We start from the raw sequence: 21,036 nt of genomic DNA, 5'->3' as shown, positions 1-21,036 counted from the left end.
AATACTTCTAGGATTAGATGTCGCTACCCTTCTCCTTTTAATTCCTGTAAGTGACTCTCTGAGCCCTGGGCTCACAGGCTGCCACTCAGGAGGTGGCTGGTTTCAGTCTGCTGCTTTTTCACTATCATTTCTGTGCAGGATCATTTTTTCTGATCCAATGGTCATCTTAATGAAGTGGAACAAAAGCAGTTCCTCTTCCCTAGGATCCAGATCAAGTTTCCGGAGAGAGAAAGCCCAAAGGACATTTGGATATGTCTGTACCCGTTTCCACTAAGAATCAACTTTTGAGGAGGCTTAAGGCAAGGGAGGAGACCCCCCCTGCACCACACCCATCCCACGGGGTGGAGGCGGGACTCGCCACCTTATAATAGGACTTGCAGAAATCCAGCTCCACAAATCCTTCTTTTCTTCACTCTGACAACTGTTTCTGATATAATATGTGTGAATTTGTGATCTACCTTTGGAAATTCTCATCTGAGTTCAAACTAATTTTAATATCTTATTACTTATGCACTAGTAATAATCCTACCTTATCTGATATTCATCACTGTGTCTGTACTGAGGGTGTCGTTGAAGAAGATGTATATTATAATGAATGTGGTGGAGAATCTATGGAAGACATTTCTATATAGTGTTATTAGAATAATTCTACTTTTCTGTAGCACTTGACTTTATCTTGACTTTGCAAATTGTGTAGTTGATCATACATTCTTTTCTGTGTAATACTCAAGCCTAGTTTGTGTCTGAATGATAACACAGGTACAGGACTGTATGTTGTGAAAAAGTGAAAGCGTTAGTCACTCAGTTGTGTCCAATTCTTTGCGACCTCATGGGCTATAGCCCACCAAGCTCCTGTGTCCGTGGAATTCTCCAAGCAAGAATACTGGAGTGGGTTGCCATTTCCTTCTCCATGGGATCTTTCCAATCCACGGATTGAACCCAACTCTTTTGCATTGCAGGCAGATTCTTTTACCATCTGAGCCACGAGGGAAGCCCATATAACCTTATACCTGGCACCATTTTCACTTAGTTCCCGCCTTCTTGGATTTTTCTATTTGATGTCTAAAAGGCAAAGTGGTATAGTGTGGGTGGTTCAGTCTTTGGAGTAGGACAGATGATGGTTTATATTCTGGCTTCATTTTTGCTGTGTGACCTTTTCGTTTCCTCTCTAGGCCTTCTTTTTCTTATCTGGAAAATTATAATAAAAATAGCACCTGTTCCTCTTTGTATTATGAGAACAGTACCTATAAAGCAATACATACAAAGCATGTAGCACAATGATTGACACGTTCTTGTTCAAGAAATAGAAGCCACCACAATTACAATGTATGTTTCTTTTCCTCTTTCTTAAAAACTTTAGGCTGTCCCAAATGCAAGCCTCTTTCCTCTGCTTCCAAATCTAGGAAGCCTCTCACTACATCACACACCTTCACTGTGACTCACGTTTCCAAAATTCTTTACTTTAGTCTTCAGCAGCTGCATGAATCATAGTTTAAAAAAATCCAAAATTCAGGGACATGAGTACCTTATTCAATGCCAATCATTTTCCCACTAAACTCTACACTGCGTCACAATCTCAAAGTAGATAAGACAATCCTATCGAACTGTATTCCAGCTCAGCTGCTGCTTTTTATAGCCTTTGTTTCCCAAACCAAATCACCCTTGTTTCTTCTCTCCCAAACACCCTGCTTACCAACTCACCCCTACCTTCTCTCCTTTCAGGGACATCAACTGTATGCTCCCCTCTCCCTCAACCACTGTATGTAATCCATCACTCGTCCTAGAAACTTTTACTTCCCAGCCTCCCAGTCCTCTCCCCTCATTCCAGAGTTCTCTAACCATCTACGTGATCCACCCACACTCTCGCTCACCTGCTCAGTCTGCCCTATCCTGCATTTCATAACCAAATGCAAGAGAATGTGCTTTTCTTTTTTAAAACACTTAAAAAATGTAGCCTTAGTGGTTCTGCTAGCCTACTTTTCAGAGAATAGATGCTAGTTCCCGCCCCTCCCCCCTCCACTTTTTTTTTTTTCAGTTAAGAAGGGAAAAGCATACTTTGTCCTTCCCCACACAAAAGTACTCAGAGCTTGTCTATTAGCTTCACACTCCCCAATAATATTAATACAATGTCTCCTTCCTATTTCTTATCATATTGATGTTTTTGAAGTGGCTGCCACCATTGCTGGCTCACTGACTAGTCTCATTAAAGACTTACACACTAGGTTATGTCCTTAGTTTGGAATCTTAATTGCAATTCTGAGACAAGAGAAGATGACGACCTGGACATCTTGTGATATAAATTTAAATATGCCTTGGATCCATCATAAAACACATTTAGTAATGACTTTGATGACAGAACAATTTGATTGTAAGCTATTTAAGGCTTATCAGACATGGACAACAAATCTAATGGTTACCAAAGGGGAAAGGTAGGTAGGGGTAGGGATAAATTAGGAGGTTGAGATTCACAGATATAAACTGCTATAGATAAAATAAATAAGCAACAAGCACGGGGAACTCTACTCAGAATCTTGTAATAACCTATAGTGGAAAATAATCTGAAAAATCTGAATAATCTGAAAAAATAAATATATAAAATGGATCACTTTGTATACCTGAAACTAACAGTACTGTAACCCATCTATACTTCAACAACGTAACCATTTTTTTTAAATTGGGGTATAGTTGCTTTCCAGTATTGCTGGTTTCTGCTGTGCAACGAAGTGAATCAGCTCTGTGTACACATATATCCCCTCCTCTTGGACCTCCTTCCCACCTCATCCCTTCCGACCCATCGTGGGCATCACAGAGCGCTGGGCTGAGCTTCCAGTACTGTTAGAGCAGGTTCCCACTGGTGAGCTGTTTTACACATGGCAGTGTATATGTGCCAGCTCCAGCCTCCCAAGTCATCCTGCTCCTGCTTCCCTCCCATTCGCAGGTCTGTCCTCTGTCTCTATTCCTGCCCTGAAAATAGGTTCATCTGTACCATTTTTCTAGATTTCGCATATATGGGTTAATACACAATATTTATTTTTCTGACTTACTTCACTCTGTATGACAGTCTCTAGGTCCATCCACATGTCTATAACTGACCCAATTTTGGCCGAGTAACTTAATGACTAATATTCCAATATGTATATGTACCACATCTTTTTTATTCATCTGTCGACAGATATTTGGAGAACAGTATGGAGGTTTCTTAAATTAAAAATAGAACTAGCATATGACCCAGCAATTCCACTACTGGGCATACATCCTGAGAAAACCATAGTTCAAAAAGACACATGTACCCCAAAACAATCTTTTTAGATGTTAGATTATACCTTACTAGCTTGAGAAATACCCTTTTAGTTTTGTCCCTGAGAGGAGCAGTGGGTCTAGTGAGTGAGCCAGATCAAGACAGAATCCTATGGAAGTAGTGTGAATTGAAAATTTTGTACCTTTTGCTGGTAACTCTGGTCCAGTAATGGAAAAATAAAATTGAGGAGGGAGGAATGTGTAATCTGGTTTGACTGTCTACACTGTCTTACCAGATAATTGCTTGATACCTTCACTTTGCCCTAGTATTCAAAGTGTTAGTTGCTCAGTCATGTCTGACTCATCGCAGCCATGTGGACTGTAGCCCACCAGGCTCCTCGGTCCATGGAATTTTCCAAGCAAGAATACTGGCGTGGGTTGCCATTCCCTTCTCCAGGGGATCTTCCCTACCCAGGGATTGAACCCAGGTCTCCTGCATTGCAGGCAAGTTCTTTACCACCTGAGCCACCAGGGGGGTTGCTTTTTGCTCTAGTGGACATCACCTAAGAGCAGTTTCTGGCTGACCTCCCATGGTCTGTTTTTGTTCCCAGTGATCTGTGGACAGTCAGCTACACCACAATTAAGATTTCACACCATGGCTGGTAAATAAATAGGAGGGCTGTTGTGATGCTTGAATTTATGGAGGAGAGAAAGAAGAGTCAAGAATTTGTATTCAAGATTAACACCTCGTATGGCAGGTGGTTGCAGCAGATAATCCAGAGCATACAGAGAAACTACAAATTTAGAAATACTAGGACAGCCACTTAAATAGTATTTGCATACCTTGAGTTTGTGGTACTGGAAGGATGTTTAGGTAGAGGTGTTCAATATATAGGGAAATATGTATAAGGAGGGCTTCCCAGGTGGCATGAGTGGTAAAGAGGCCACCTGCCAATGCAAGAGATGCAAGAGATGCGGGTTTGATCCCTGGGTTAGGAAGATCCCCTGGAGGAGGAAATGGCTCCCTACTCCAGTATTCTTGCCTGGAAAATTCCATGGGAAGAGGCACAGCAGATGTGAATATAGTAGTGTGAGAGAAAAACAACAAAAAAAAATGCCTTGCTTACTTATTCTGTTGTTACTTCCATGAGCATCCATTGCCATAGCAACACATTAAGCCTCCTTTCTTACATCTCTAGTCAGTAAAGTGGCATAACCAGCATCAAGTATTGAAACTCACAGGAGGTATTAACAATAACATTGCATTTAACAAGACAACATAATAAACAGATCCACCTACTAAATTTACCTAGTGGAGCATCTGTTTCCAGGAAGTACAAAATGCCTTTTAGAGCTTGTTCTCATTTCTGTTTATCTCACCATGGGGAATGTACAATTCAAGTATCAGCTTCCTTTGCAGGAGACTGAATGATCTCTGCCCAATAAGTTGAGGAGGGAATCGGGATACAAAGCTGGGTTCTTTGTTTCTCTCTCAGTCAAGCATCCTTCATCAATCCTCATTGCCTTTGCTGAGGAATTAATTTATCTTCCCCAAACTGGAATCCAAAAACAAGTGAAATCTCCTAGAGCTGTGTGTTCCAATATATAGTCAGGTGTGACCTTTGAGTACCTGAGATGTGGTTGGCCCAATTTAGATACATTGCAAATACAAAGTATACACCAAATCCCAAGTATTTAGCACAGGAAAAAATAATGTAAGATATATCCTTAACAAGAGATTGCAGAATGTTGATTATGTTGACTGCAGATTAAAATGATAATATGTTGAATATAATAGGTTTCCTCTTATTTTATAAATGTGCTTACTAGAAAATTTAGAATAGCACGCATAGCTCAAGTTTGTGGCTCACAATCTATCTCTATTGGGCAGCAGTGCTCTGGGGGCTGAAAGCAGTCACCCATCCAGGAGTGATGACTCACCTCCTTCCCCCTGAAAAGCTCTTCTTCTCACTCTCTCCTCCATGTTCCTTCTCCTCTCTGCTTCCTTGTTGTTTATTTCGATCTTTATTGCTATGTTTTCCCCTTCTTTTTTCTCTTTCTCTCCTTGAGATTTGGGATAAAGAGAAAGGAGAAGGTGGTTAGAGAGAAAGAGAGGAAGAAAGAGGATGATGAAGCAGGAAGTGGACTGTGGTTCTGGGTCTTAATTCTGTATACAGATGTCCATCCTTCTTCAAAGTTGGCTCTAGAGAACTGAAAAGGAGGCAACCATGATTTTCAGCAACTCCTCTTCTTATTCTCAGAAGCAGACATCTTTAACCACCATACTTCCCTGGTGGTGGTTTAGTTACCGAGTCGTGTCCGACTCCATGGACTGTAGCCCACCAGGCTCCTCTGTCCATGGGATTCTCCAGGCAAGAATACTGGAGGGGGTTGCCATTTCCTTCTCCCCAAACTTCCCTAAGAAGACCTAATAACGTTCCTTCTTTTCCTTCCTTCACCCGCTTCTCAGTTTGTTCACCATCTGTCAGAACTCTGAAGGCGGAAGTATATGCTGGGACTTGAGAACAGAAACCTACACTGCCGCTCTAGCATCCTCTTTGCACTTGCTTTCAGACTTCCGAACTAAGGCTGCAGTTCCGTTGCTGCTCCCACCGTCCCTCCTCAACTGCCTCAACCCGACCGTCACTTGCCCCCTGCTTCAGACCCATAACACCACTGCCTATATTTTTGTGTTGTCTAGGTACCCTGCTCTACCGCAGACATTGCGGTGCTGTTCTCAAATGTATGTGGTGTGTTATATTTGCACCAACAAAACACTTTGAGAGAGGACGAGGTCTACATTTATGAAATGGGGAATGTGCAAAAGTGTCCCTGATTGAGCTAGAAAATGAATGCTTCAGACTATAAACGCATTGCACTTTGTTAGAATCTGATTACGGTATTTATCATCTGTGTTGTTATTTGAAAGATTTAAAGCTGTTTGAAAATTACCATTATTAAAAATACACATATACATGTGTATAAAATACATACACATATCCATGTATAAAAATACACATTTACATGTATGTAAATTTGTAGAGCAAATTTACATACATACTGTTCTCACAATTCTGTGAAATTGGTAATAAACTCTCCATTTGATAGATGAGAGTCTAAGTTTCTGTGGTTTCCCAAGGTTTTATAGAGAATAGTGGACAAAGTCTGAACTAGAACACAGATCTCTCTGGACTCCACATCTAGCCACATCTTTTCTCGATTATATAGTAGAAATTTCAAATGAATCTTCTTGTGTGCATTGGTTCTGACCCTGGGGTTTAGGCACTGAAACTGATAAAATGCTTCTCTGTTACTCATCCCACAAGTCACAGTGGGGCTGGTGGAGTCTCACCATTTGTGATGAGAGGTCACCGGACTTGATCTATATGGAACTAATACCTCTCAGAGGGTAATGGGTTAAACAGTTCAGCTGCTGAACTATTAGCACAGAGTAAAAATTTGATTTGATAAACAATACTGAAAATCTAGGCCAAATTCTCAAAACACAACAGGCAAAAAAGAAAAATGCTACAATAAGCACAAACTTAACACAAACTGCAATAGTTAATATTAAAAGTCTTTGTGGGCTTTCCTGGTGGCTCAGACAGTAAAGAATCTGCCTGCAATGCAGGAGACCCATCCCTGGGAGAGAATGATTCCCCTGGAGAAGGAAATGGCAACCCACTCCAGTATCCTTGCCTGGGAAATCCCATGGACAGAGGGGCCTAACAGGCTACATACAGTCCATGGGGTCGCAAAGAGTCTGACACAACTGAGCAACTAACACACACACAAATGTCTTTTTATATAATTTGATTCTCATACACATCATTTTATAAATATACACACAATGGAAAAATCTCCATTTCTAGTGGCTTATATAATAAGTACTTGAAAGTTATTAAGTACTTGGTAGTTATTTTTTCTTGCCTATCCCTGTATTTTTTCCCCACCTAACCCTCAGCAGAGTTGGAAATAGGTATTCCGGTCACTAAGGGAACGCGAGCAGAGCCTGGCCAATCAGAGTTCCCCATTCACTCCTGAGTATGCGGTAATCGGCCCAAGGGTGATCATGTGAGCCATGAAAGACCAATAAAGGCTTTTCCCTGTAACAAGCCGTTTGAAAATGAAGCTTAATTTACGTTGTACTTACTCAACGGAGGAGCCTAGTAGGCTGTAGTTCATGGGGTCGCTAAGAGTCGGACATGACTGAGCGACTTCACTTTCACTTTCCTGCATTGGAGAAGGAAATGGCAACACACTCCAGTGTTCTTGCCTGGAAAATCCCAGGGACCGGGGACCCTGGTGGGCTGCCGTCTATGGGATCGCACAGAGTCGGACACGACTGAAGCGACTTAGCAGCAGTACTCAACCCTGAGGAGCCAGACCACGTCTTCCCAGCACCCTTGAGAAGCCTTTCCACAGACTGAGGCTAAGCAGGGACAGGTAACAGGAAGCTTCGTGGAGGAGAAAAGAAAGGAAAAGCCTGGTGATGTGAGTCCCCGTTCTAGCCTCTGGTCTCTGGACCCTGCAGTAATTCCTTTGAGCCTGTGAACTACCCCTAGAACAATCAGAGGTACACAGATCAGTAAATTATATCCTTTCCTCAAGGTGTTCAGTCTGGGGAAATGAAAGAACCTGCCGGCTCTGGGAAGGAGGCTGTGGCAGGCACCCTCCCTAGTTGTAGATAAGGTGACACAAGGAACATTTGAACTTTAGGAGGGAAGAGTGGAGGGACTCCAGCGTGACTTCAGATGTCAGGCCTCCTCTCTTCCTCTTGGTTGAGCCAGAGGAACTTTCTCTGTCTTAGAAGGATATTTTCCTAAACCCAGAAGCTGGTGACCAGGAATGAGATGTGGTGTCAGGGAAAGGAAAAATGAGGGAAAATTTATAAGAGATGAAAGAAAGAACTGCTATGTAGAATTTAATTCAACAAACCCTCATTTTTTTCTAGGCCTGAGGGATTCATTAGTAAATGACAATAGAAAAAGTCACTGCCATCAAACCTGTTATATGTTATAATATCAGATGGGATAAATTCTGTAAAGAAACTGTCTTGACTGTTAGTCAAGGAAGGTCTATCTAAGGAGGCTTTTAAGTCAACGCCTGAAGGAAAGAAGAAGAAAGGTAAAATCTGGAGACAAAAGTATTCTCAGGAAAGGAAACAGCTAAGGCAGAGGTCAAAAGAGGGGAGAAATTTGGTGTATTTGAAGAACAAAAAGTGAGTTTGTATGACTAGAAGGCAATAACATAGAGTACAGGATATTTTAACTTCACCATTGATGACACAAGCTAGATAATTTAAAGAAGATGTCAACTTATTAATCAGAGGTAATATGAAATCTCTCCATACTTGAGAATCAACAGAAAAAATAAATGTATAAGATCTGTAGAAACAAAACTGTAAAACACTCTTGTAAGAGAAAAAAAATTATGGACAAATGAAGAGGCACAATGTGTGGGGAAGACTTTGTATCAGAAGAGTTTAAGTTCTCCAAAGTTGATCTGTAGTTCTAATATGATTCCAATAAAAATACCAAGAGGATCTTGTTCTTGCACTAGACAAGGTGATTATAAATGCATAAAAAACAAGCAAAAAGAGAGGGACAAAAAGGTAATGAACAAGGACCTACTGTGTAGATAGCGAACTCTGTTTGCTGCTAAGTTACTTCAGTCGTGTCTGACTCTGCGCTACCCCATAGACGGCAGCCCACCAGGCTCCCCAGCCCCTGGGATTCTCCAGGCAAGAACACTGGAGTGGGTTGCCATTTCCTTCTCCAATGAATGAAAATGAAAAGTGAAAATGAAGTCGCTCAGTCGTGTCCAACCCTCAGCGACCCCATGGACTGCAGCCTTCCAGGCTCCTCCGTCCATGGGATTTGGGAAAAGAATTTGAATGTAATTGAATCACTTTGCTGCACACCTGAAACTAACACCATATTGTTAATCAAGTATGCTCCAATAGAAAATAAAATTTTTTTAAATAAATAGACTCTTAAAAATGAGAGTAGTCCTGTAAATTATTAAAACATAAGTCAAATAGGTATAGAAGTGTGATAAAAGTTCAAGAATAGATATTGATGAACTCACTAATACAAACAAATGGGATAATTCATGTAATAAGAGTGGTATCTTAAATTAATGGGAAAAATATTAAGAATTAAAAGGTACTGGGATAACTGGACAGCCATTGAGAAAAATATAAATTGGATATAAACTAATACTCTATACAAGAATAAATTCCAAATGGATAAAATTCCAAATGATTTAAACATATCTACAAGAAGGAAACTCAAAAGTTACTAGGAAAAAGCCTGAGAATTATTTATAATCATGAGAAGTCTTTCTAATTAAAATATGATCTCTTGTAACTTTAAAATAATAGTCATAGTTTTTCAATCTTTTAAACTCCTGCTAAAACCACTATAAGAAAAGAAAAAGGACAAACTAAGAAATTTGTAACCTTATCACAAAGGGCCCATTTGACATAGTAAGACTGTCAATCAACAAAGACCAGCAATCTATAGAAAATTGAATCATCTATTTACCATTTCCCACTTCAACATTTTTAAAATATTTAAATATATTTTCAAAAGATTTAATAAAATAAAAAAATTTTAAATATAGATTATTCTCTCTACTGTTTGGGTATAATTCATTAAAGATTATTGCACATAAGTACTGACTTCTGTGAATGGATATTTTTGTAGAAACTGATAAATTGTCTGTTTCATAGCTGAGTTCACACAGTATGAAAATTAGTGCATGAACTAGTAAGATAGAAAATTGATCCATGAACTGACAAAGCAAATCATAACCAGAGGTAGCTGTAGAAACTTAAAACACATTACACAACCAGGGAAATTTTCCTTCTTCATCCTAAACAGTTAAATTGATGGAAATTTCAGGAAAAGTTTTAGATTTCAGTAATAGCATAAAATTGGATATTTAGAAAAGCGTATTTAGTTCTTAAGAGGCAAGTTGATCCCAGCTGACTTTGGGGTTCTTGAAAAATAAAGCACTAAACTAGATGTCAGATAACCTAGACTCAAAATCTGTCTGTGAGGACCAATATGACACTTGAACACAAAACAATTTGGGTTCTCACCAGTAACCCAAATATTTAGCATAGGTTCTGGCACCAAAAAAAAAAAAAAAAACCAATTCTAGTTCCTTCTATATCTTTCTCATTCTGATCATGGTTTTCCTTATATGATTATCTCTCCAAGACTGTAAGCAAACTGAAGCATGTATATTGCTTACTCAATTGATACTGGTTACCCACTTGATATTAGTTACCCACTTCATTCCATTGCATCAAGGAAAAAAGAAAAGATCACATGATTTAAACAAGAGGAAGTATTCTTTTCCTCTCACACTAAAAAATGTCCTGGGCTGGTATGACAGCTCTTTCACTGTCATCACAGATGCCACACCTAACATCCCACTCACCATCCTAGTACAGCCTCTGTTCTCAAGGTTACCTCATGGTCCCAGGTAGCTGCCAGAGCTCCAGCTATCAAACCCAGTCTCCATGCCATATGAGTAAAAGAAGACAAACACCAAAGAGTATGTGTTGTATGTGTCGATTATCAATGTATTGCCTCTCAGCTCTAAATCTTCTTCCCCCTATTTTGTGATACTGATGCTTGGACCCATAAATGCTCTCCTTTGCCTGTTCATTCAATATTAGGCTTGTCAATAAATGGTTCTGCAGATCTGTAGCAGGCAGAAGGAGCTTCCCTTCCTAGTTACAGGATACTGTTTTGGATATGTATGGAAGCTGGAGGATTGGCATGGGGTGGCCTGGTAGTACTCACATCAGTGGTCCTCACAGACCCACATAGGTCTGTGTCCTCCACCAGGGGCAAACCACTTGTCTGGGCAAGTTCTAGCCTATAGCTTCTAGCAAAGTTCTTAGCTACCAGCAGGCTGCCTGCTCCCCTGAGACCTCAACTCCCTCCAACCAGGTCTGAATTTCAGGGGTGAGAGGAGAGCATTCTTTAAATTCCTGATGTCTTTCTTAATCATCCCAAGTCCTAGAGGTAGTAGCTGACATTTACTACTTTGTAATCCTTAGCATCTTATTTTGCCCATCTTCGTGGTTAACTATCTTTTAATCATTAATTCTTTACATTAATTTTTCCCTGTTCAAATTACTGGTGTGCTTTCTTTCTCCTGATGGGACCTTGCCTGATTGACTATATGATTCCACTTATATAAACTCAAAAATCAGGCAAACTAATCCACAGTGATAGTGGTTACCTCTGGAAAGATTACTGACTAGGATGGTCATAAGGGAACTTTCTAGGGTGCTGGAAATTCTTTATATTTTAATCTGGGTAATGGTTTCATGAGTGTACGTACATGGAAAAATCAAATAACCTATATGATTAAGATCTGTACCCCGTCTATATAAATTATTCCTCAATATGGGGGCAAAAACCTATGTTGCAAGCTAGAAGAGGAGTTAAAGAAATGGATTTAAAACAAAACTCTTTACAGAGGAACCAATGCCTCTTTAAGCAGTTTCCGAGTAGTATTACACTGCCGGTATCTGAATACCATGGGCCTGAACAAAACCATATGGCCATAACTAGCTGCAGAGACGGTAAGTGACAGTATGCTTTGCTCAATATCAGAGTTCTATTAGGTAAGGAAAAAGGAAAGAATGGATGCTGGTGTAGGCAACTAGCAGTCTCTGCCACAACAGATACTATATTAAATTTGCTAAATTTAATTGATAAATTTTCATGATAGCCATGGGATTAAGCCTTGGGGAGTGTATGTAAATAAGTGAATAAATAAATCCATGGAAGCATGATTTAGCATTTTTTATACTACAACATCCTACCCTTCCATTACAGTTGGGCATCATTATAAACTAAACTGGCAAGGCCCTGTTATCTTGGAGCTTACATTCTAGCACTTGGCACTCAGCTGACAAAAAAAAAAAAAAGTTTGTTGAATAAATGAATAATAGGGAATGGATGAATGAATGGATAATACTTGTTTCAATGGGAATAAAATTACCTAGGGAACTGCCACTACAGCCATCATCTTGAAAAGTGCATCTGCCTCACTGGGAAGAAGTGAGTTATCCTTGGAAGTCTGGTAGACCTGATACATCATATAAGAAAAGGTTTAGAAAACTATAAATCACCCCAAAGGGGTGACTTCCAAGGGGAGGCCAGAGCTGCAGTCCCTCTTCTGGGAGAAGAGATCCATGTGTCACCTCTTTCAGAACCCAGCTGGAATTTGAGGTCTCCCAGACATACGGCTTTAAATATAATGATTACAGAAGGACACCAACTAAAATGCACAGTAACCAAATTCCAGGAAAAGGCATGCTGCCCCTGAGAGATAAGGAAGCTTTCATAAATCAAGGCTTGTCAGGGAACAGTTTGCCTTGGATGAGATCTCCAGGCCTCATCCAAGTATAGAGGCAGCAGGCTCTGTGCCTCTTGCTGGGCCTCCTGAGACCCTTTTTGGGCTCTTATCATGGGGCAGCACACATACACAAAGTTCCTTTAATTTCAAGAGCTGAACTGAACAAGACCCACGGCCTGCCTTACGAGTGAGACATGAAGACTTTCCCAAGGGGTGGATATCACTAGAGAGGGCAGAGTAGGGGCAGAATTTTGAGGGACGAATGTTCACAAGATGATGGGGAAAGAAGAGAGAAGCAGCCAGAGTCGCAGTTGTTTCCAATGCCAGCAGCACATAATTCAAGAGAAAAGCCTGGGCAATAGATTCATCAAAGGGCATTAGAATGGGAATACATAGGCACTGGCTACCCTGATCTTTTTACAGTGGTAATGAAGTCCTGTACGGGGACTAGTGTTTCTAAATCAAAGAGTTAAATGAAAAAAATAGATAAAGAGAACAGGGCTGTTGTTTCCTTGTTGTGTTAACTATGAGCAGTGACCTCTCCAAACCCAAGTTTTGTTGACCATGAAATGGAGGATTACAATACATAACATGCGTGGACACCAAAATAAGAACATTCCTTGGAGGACGATTAAGCTTTATCTGCCAGAGAGGTACTCATCCTTAAAAGAACATTTCCATGAATCATAAATCATAAATTATATTGCCATTTCCCATCTGGAAATCAGAAGTTTTCATAGGCAGTAGCTTTTAACAGGTGCCCTGCATATAATTTTTGTTCAAGCCAGACCTTCTGTACATTTAGTCAATTCATTCTGTAACAAGATGGAAATGTTCCTATAATAATGCCCAACTGTAATAGAGGGTTTTGTAATAGAATGCTATAGTATAAAGAATCCTGAATCATACTTCTATGCATTTATTTATTCACTTATTTACATGTACTCTGACTCATTCTAAAAAAAAAGAATTTGAGGTGATTTACAGCAGAAACACAATAACATGATAAAATATAAAAATTTAAAAAAATACTGTACCAAGACAAAGATAAATTAGAAGAGTGGGTCATGACATGAGGAAAATAAAACAAAGAGATGTATTCTGTAAGGGATTACACAGATGCTATAATTTTTTTTCTGAATGAGTTTTTCTGAAACAAATACAAAGAAAGAGAAGGACAGTTATATCATTCTCCTTATTATCTGAAGGGAAAAAATAAAAACCATACTATTTCCTCAGAAGGACAAGGAATTCAACGATCTGAATTATAGAATGAGCTATATCTTGGGTAATCCATCCAACATTTGTGGGTATCCCTGAGTCTTTATAAAGTGAGGAACTGGAGAGCTTGACCAGGTGACTAAGTTCTAGCTAATGGAAGAGGAAGTGATACTTGTCCCTTCCAGATCAAACCTTCCTTGGGTGACCTTCTTTGTCTTCCCCTCAGCAGGCTGCAAGTTAATCCTCAGAGATTCCCAGGTTGGGTTCTGCAGTAAACAGACTCTGAGTGGATTGCTTAATAGGAAAAGCCTAGGGAAAAATAGCTGTGGAAGGAAAGGCAAAAGCAGGATCGGGCAGAGGGCAAGTCAAGCTATGAAACAGACCTGATGCCAGCTTTGGCTGAGCACGTGGGATCTTAGAAGCTAAAGCAGCCCCATCTGGTGGTCAGCTCCTGTTGAGCTGAAGTGGTTAATACACCTACTACCATCAAGCCTGGAATGTGGACTACTCTAGAAGGTAACCCTGGGTAAGATCACCAGACATCTGAAGACAATTCCTCCTTTGAAGGGGGTCTGACTGGTGCGTCTTGACATCTACATTCACAGGGTGACCTTCAAAGTCACAAACTAAACAGGCCTGAGTCCAGCAGGATGTCCCTGCTCTTCACTCTGTTACACTGAACCATCTTACTGTTAAGGTGTATCTGTTACAACAGCTAGTATTGTGTTACTTAAAACACACATGCGTGTGCACACACACAATCTTTAGACATGCCTAACACTTGAATAAAAGAACCAAGTATACAGTGCCTCTGTACTAGAATGGATATTCCTACTTCTTTAAATTGAGAGTTAATGTAGAGTCTGAACAGAACTGTGAAGTTGGCAGAATTTGTCTTCATGGCCTCAGTTTTTGTTCTGTGACTGTCCCATCCGCCCACACCTGCTACAGCCACTCTCCAACTTACTTCAATAAACCAAATTTGTACCTTCATGTTCCTTACACTTGCTGCTTTTGAAAAATCTCCTTTTATTACATCCATATACTCAGCACTACTTCTAATAGAAGTTACAGTGAGCATTTTTCCCCCTGGGGAAAATGCATTCTTAGACCCAGAAATAAAGGGATATAACCACTATATGTAATTTCACACATACACCGTGGGACATAAGGAAAATTGGGGGATATTAGGAACCCAACCAAACTACCAGGAGGGAATATAGCTGTTTTATAAGATCAGCTCTCTCTAACTATTAATACATGGCTCCAAGGCTGAGTCCTATATGGCCTTAGGTTATACCAGACTAGAAATGAAAAGGTGATCAGGAGACCCAGTTCGATCCCTAGGTCAGGAAGATCCCCTGGAGAAGGAAATGGCAACACACTCCAGTATTCTTGCCTGGAGAATTCCATGGACAGAGGAGCCTGGCAGGCTGCAATCCATGAGGTCACAAAGAGTTGGACACAACTGAGTGACTAACACACAACTTATAATACTTACCCACTTTTATCTCAGAGGAAACTTGTAGTAATTCTCAAATAATCTTTCCATAGTCTTCTGGTTTGATCCCTCATCACTGTGTCCACTGTCCAAGAACCGTTGAGAAGCAAGTCTTAGCTCTGCAGCCAGTCATGCCAAGGAGGAGGCTGCTTTCATCGCAGGGTTGCTGTTGCCTGACTTGCCTGGAGGTGTCAGTGTGGAGCACACGAGCAGCGTGTTCTCTAGGTTGGAGCCGCTGTTCCAGACAGAAGGATGGAGAAAGCTCCTCCCACTGCCTGGGTCAGAGTCCCAGGTCAACTCAGACATTTTAACTTCATATCCAGAAGAATTCCCTGTGGAAAAAAAGAGCACCTCATGAGAAGCCACATGGATTTAAGGTATATCCCCTCTCTCAATGGATCAGTTCAGTCCAGTCACTCAGTCGTGTCCGACTCTTCGCAACCCCATGAACTGCAGCACGCCAGGCCTCCCTGTCCATCACCAACTCCCAGAGCTTACTCAAACTCATGTCCGTGGAGTCAGTGATGCCATACAACCATCTCATCCTCAGTCGTCCCCTTTTCCTCCTGTCTTCAATCTTTCCCAGCATCAGGCTCTTTTCAAGTGAGTCAGCTCTTCACATCAGATGGCCAAAGTATTGGAGCTTCAGCATCAGTCCTTCCAATGAATATTTAGGACTGATCTCCTTTAGGATGGACTGGTTGGATCTCCTTGCAGTCTAAGGGACTCTCAAAAGTCTTCTCCAACACCACAGTTCAAAAGCATCAATTCTTGGGCACTCAGCTTTCCTTATAGTCCAACTCTCACATCCATACATGATGACTGGAGAAACCATACAACAGTTTTCAATTCTTGGAATTAGGTCGGCCGGGCTGACCTATACTGGGCTATGATAGGGAACTACTCTCTGGGAGAGATGCCAAGCTATCTTCTTCAACTAATTTTGTCAGTACAGAATGAAGTCTCTCATTTTCATCTCACTAAAAACCTTCATTCAAATTGATTCCTGGCAACCACCCTACTAGATCATGGCCAAACACATCTAAATCCCAGGTTAGAGTTCAGTTGGGACTCCCACTACTTAGACAAAGTAGATTTTCAAAACAGAGTGGGAATAATAATAATATCAATATATTAACAGCTAACATTTATTGAGGGCTAACTATGTACCAAACACTGTGCTAAGTGCTTCTCAAGCAATTTTCTGATTTAACTACTGTCAAAAAATGCAAGAGATATTATTCTTTTTCACCATAAAAAAAAGCAAACTGAGGTACAGAGATTTAAGTATTATGTTTAAATTTACAAATCTAGGGATTTGCTGAGCCCAGATACAAACCTTAAACCTTAAGTTTACAACCACTGTTCTCTGCAGATAGGCACAAGCTATTGGCCGTCAAGTCAGCATGCCCTGCTTACAGAATGTGAGCACTCATTTCATAAAGTGTGATTAGATAAAATGTATACAGCTTGGTTAACCCTTCAGGTTTTGTACTGTCTTAAACAGTTACGAAAAAATAAGACTCCATGAAGCCCAGGTAATCAGAAATTCTACCAAGGGCAGAACATCCTTCTGGGAAGTTTGCTGTGTGATTAAAGGCACCAATATTCACTCTCTGTTGTTTCATAGAATCTGAACATCATTTAGGTGCAAAGTCTTTTGACTCTCCGGGAGACCCTAATACAAAGGATGGGTAACTGAGTAAAGGAAAAAAAAATGTTTCTGAAGAGACAAGGGGATAGGAAGATAGCAGGGAGGGATTGGGTAATCAAGAGGGGGATTGTCCAAGATAAACTCCGTTGTCTAGCTCAGGCCAAGCCCTATTCCTGGATATGTATCAGGCCTCTCATAAGTACTCACGTATTTATAGCTTACTGGTTTCCCTAGCTGCTGTCAATTCCCAAACTGTGTGACATCTGTTCTTGATCCCTCCTCCTCCTTCATGCTATCTTGCTATTTCCCTCCCTACAACACCCTTAACATTGTAATATTGGTCAGTTTTTGCTGTCGCAATAAATAGCCCTCAAAATCAATGACTTACACAACAAGTATGTATTATTTCTTGCTCACATGACATGAGGGTTGCATGTGGACTATGGTTTGACTGGGCTCCATGTGTCTCCTTATTTGGGGATACGTGACTATTAGCTATTAATACCATCTGGCCCACGTTGTTTTCATGGTGGAGGACAGAAAAGAAACAGAGCTATTCCATGCATAATTAAAGCTTTTGCTCAAAGTCCTATTTGTCATGCTGGCTAACAATCCATCGGCTTAAGCCAGGGCCTATATATACCTCCATTTAGTGTAGTGGCAGTGGTGGGAGGCACAGCAAAGGTGGGGAGGGGATGAATAATTCTGAATAAATAATAAGGCCGACACTAATAGAGTCTCCTCCAATTTCTCTCACCATGTCTATACAGTCACAGAACACAGTTCTCCTCTGTCTCACCCTCTCAAAATGCTGAGTGCTCTAGACCAGAAGTCCCCAACCTCAGGCTCTAATGCCTGATGAGCTGAGGTGGAGCTGATGTAATGAAGTATACAATAAATGCAATGGGTCTGAGTCATCCTGAAGCCATCCCCCCACTGCCCGCTCCCAGTGCACTGAAAAGCAGTCTTCCACGAAACGGGTTCCTGGTGCCAAAAAGCTTGGGGACCTTTGCTCTAAGCTCCTGTCCTTACTGCTTTTCCATTTTCCCTCTACATGTTGTCCTAGAGCCAGCCTGCCCAGCTACCAATAGCCTCACCACTGTATTTTCAGCACCACTTGTCTCCTTGATCTCAGACACATATTTTCTGTATAGTATGAAAGTGAGAGTGAAGTCGCTCAGTCGTGTCCGACTCTTTGCGACCCCACCAGGCTCCTCCATACATGGAACTTTCTAGGCAAGAGTACTGGAGTGGGTTGCTATTTCCTTCTCCAGAATATACTGTATACCTCTACCAAAATATCCTTCCAGTCCCACAAACTCAAGATATGCAAATACAATTTGATTATCTATCCTGATACTCCCTAAATTTGTGTTTTCCCTGATGCTCTGAATTGTCTGCTGCAACCACTTGCCCGGCTAGATGTCAATCTTGAATACAAATTCTTGACTCTTCTTTCTCTTCTCCATAAATTCAAGCATCACTGCAGCCTCCTATCAGTCTGTCCCACTCCTTGTCACGCCTGTCCTGGTCCATGCCCTTATTATCCTGTCAGCAGTGAAGCACTGTAACAGGCTTCCAACCAGCCTCCCTTTCTCCAGCTTCTCTCAATTCCAATTCTTCCTCCTTGGATCTATTGGAATGATCTTCCTAAAGCATAAAATAATTATGATCTTTCCCAGGTGATGGCTCTTCAGTAGCCCTCCACCAATTCAAACTATTGGAACCACAGGATTCCATGGAGGAAGCTCATGGACCAACAGAGTGGGAAAGAGTGGGAATTTGTTCATTTCTTTCTCTTAATTTAGCCACAGAAGGTCTGTTTTATGGGTAGACACCCTACACTATTGAATAAAGGATTCCTGAAATATCAAACCGATGGACAAGCAAAGCACTTTGACAATCCCTCACCTGTAAAAATTAAGCAAATTTCTTAAAGTTGTACACCACATAGTCAGACTTCAGTCTTCTTTTCTAACTATTTCCTGCCACTTCTATCCTCCAAAGCATACCTCATTTATATTGTTTTCTACCAGGACACCAGCCACACTGAAATATTCAATGTAGCTCTCTTGGCCAGAAGTATTATCTCCTTTTCTTCAATTCTACCAGTCAGTCAGTTCAGTTCAGTCGCTCAGTCATGTCCGACTCTTTGCAACCCCATGAATTGCAGCATGCCAGGCCTCCCTGTCTATCACCAATTCCCAGAGTTCACCCTAACTCATGTCCATCGAGTTGGTGATGCCATCCAGCCATCTCATCATCGTCCCCTTCTCCTCCTGCTCTCAATCCCTCCCAGCATCAGAGTCTTTTCCAATGAGTCAACTCTTTGCATAAGGTGGCCAAAGTACTGGAGTTTCAGCTTTAGCATCAGTCCTTCCAAGGAACACCCAGGACTGATCTCCTTTAAAATGGACTGGTTGGATCTCCTTGCAGTCCAAGGGACTCTCAAGAGTCTTCTCCAACACCACAGTTCAAAAGCATCAATTCTTTGGCACTCAGCTTTCTTTATAGCCCAACTCTCACATCTATACATGACCTCTGGAAAAACCATAGCCTTGACTAGACAGACCTTTGTTGGCAAAGTAATGTCTCTGCTTTTGAATATGCTATCTAGGTTGGTCATAACTTACCTTCCAAGGAGTAAGTGCCTTTTCATTTCATGGCTGCAATCACCATCTGCAGTGATTTTGGAGCCCAGAAAAATAAAGTCTGACACTGTTTCCACTGTTTCCCCATCTATTTCCCATGAAGTGATGGGACCAGATGCCATGATCTTCATTTTCTGAATGTTGAGCTCTAAGCCAACTTTTTCACTCTCATCTTTCACTTTCATCAAGAGGCTTTTTAGTTCTTCTTCACTTTCTGCCATAAGGGTGGTGTCATCTGCATATCTGAGGTTATTGATATTTCTCCCGGCAATCTTGATTCCAGCTTGTGTTTCTTCCAGCCCAGCGTTTCTCATGATGTATTCTGCATAGAAGTTAAATAAACAGGGTAACAATATACAGCCTTGATGTACTCCTTTCCCTATTTGGAACCAGTCTGTTGTTCTGTGTCCAGTTCTAACTGTTGCTTCCTGATCTGCATATAGGTTTCTCAAGAGGCAGGTCAAGACAACTTCTATTCTTTTCTCTAACCTCAAACAGAGCCATTTCTAACCTGCCAATTCTCATCACAACCAGCCTAGACAGTCAGCTGTCCCCTCTTTGAGTCTCATAAGCTCCTTTTAAATAATACCCTTTACTCTGCATTGTTGGTTATTTATTTGCTTGGATCTGTATTCCCAAGAAATTGGGAGTTTCTTGAAGATAAAGCTGTGGCTTACTTGTCCTTATATTCTTAGTCCCCTGCCTAGTGTTTAATACAAACCAAACACTCAAATAAAATTTATAAAGGGATTGAATGAAATCAGTGATGATGGTAAAGCACTGTATTCTTAGAGCCCCCAAAAAACATTGGTTGCTTTTTGAATTCTATAGTCTTCCTGCATTATGCACATGGCACCTGCTGCCCTCACTTCTCATCTATGCTCAGGTACTGCCTAATCGTGATGAATGTAACTACTCAATGTAAAATACAGTATTCCTCCTACAACCCAGCACTATGTTTTCTTTAATCTTGCTTTGGTCTTCTTTACTAAATATATCAATATCTGACATTTTATTTGTTTATTTGTGAATCACCTATTGTTCCCTCCTGCAGGCAGGGGACACGTCTGTTTCATCATTCATCTATCATCAGTTCCCAGATCAGTGCTGGGCATGTGGATGTTTGTTAAATAAATGAACAATTAGTAAATTCCTTTTCTGTTTAAACAAGCTTGAGTAGCTTCTGTTTTATGTTAATGTACAGGAGTAATAAAGATTGCTACTCTCCCAGAAGCATAGATATCCTGGAAATACAAGCTGTTGTAGCTTCTAGGATAAAATCTCTAAACAAAGCTAAATCTCTAAACAAGGCATTTTTTTCACTATTAAGTCCATGTAGATTCCTTTGGAAACATTCAATGTTAAGGTGAAATCCTTGTACA

This window comes from Bos indicus x Bos taurus, chromosome 12, assembly GCF_003369695.1.
Source record: "Bos indicus x Bos taurus breed Angus x Brahman F1 hybrid chromosome 12, Bos_hybrid_MaternalHap_v2.0, whole genome shotgun sequence".
NCBI lineage: Eukaryota > Metazoa > Chordata > Mammalia > Artiodactyla > Bovidae > Bos > Bos indicus x Bos taurus.
The sequence above is the reverse complement of the archived record's forward strand: the minus strand, read 5'-3'. Positions refer to the sequence as shown.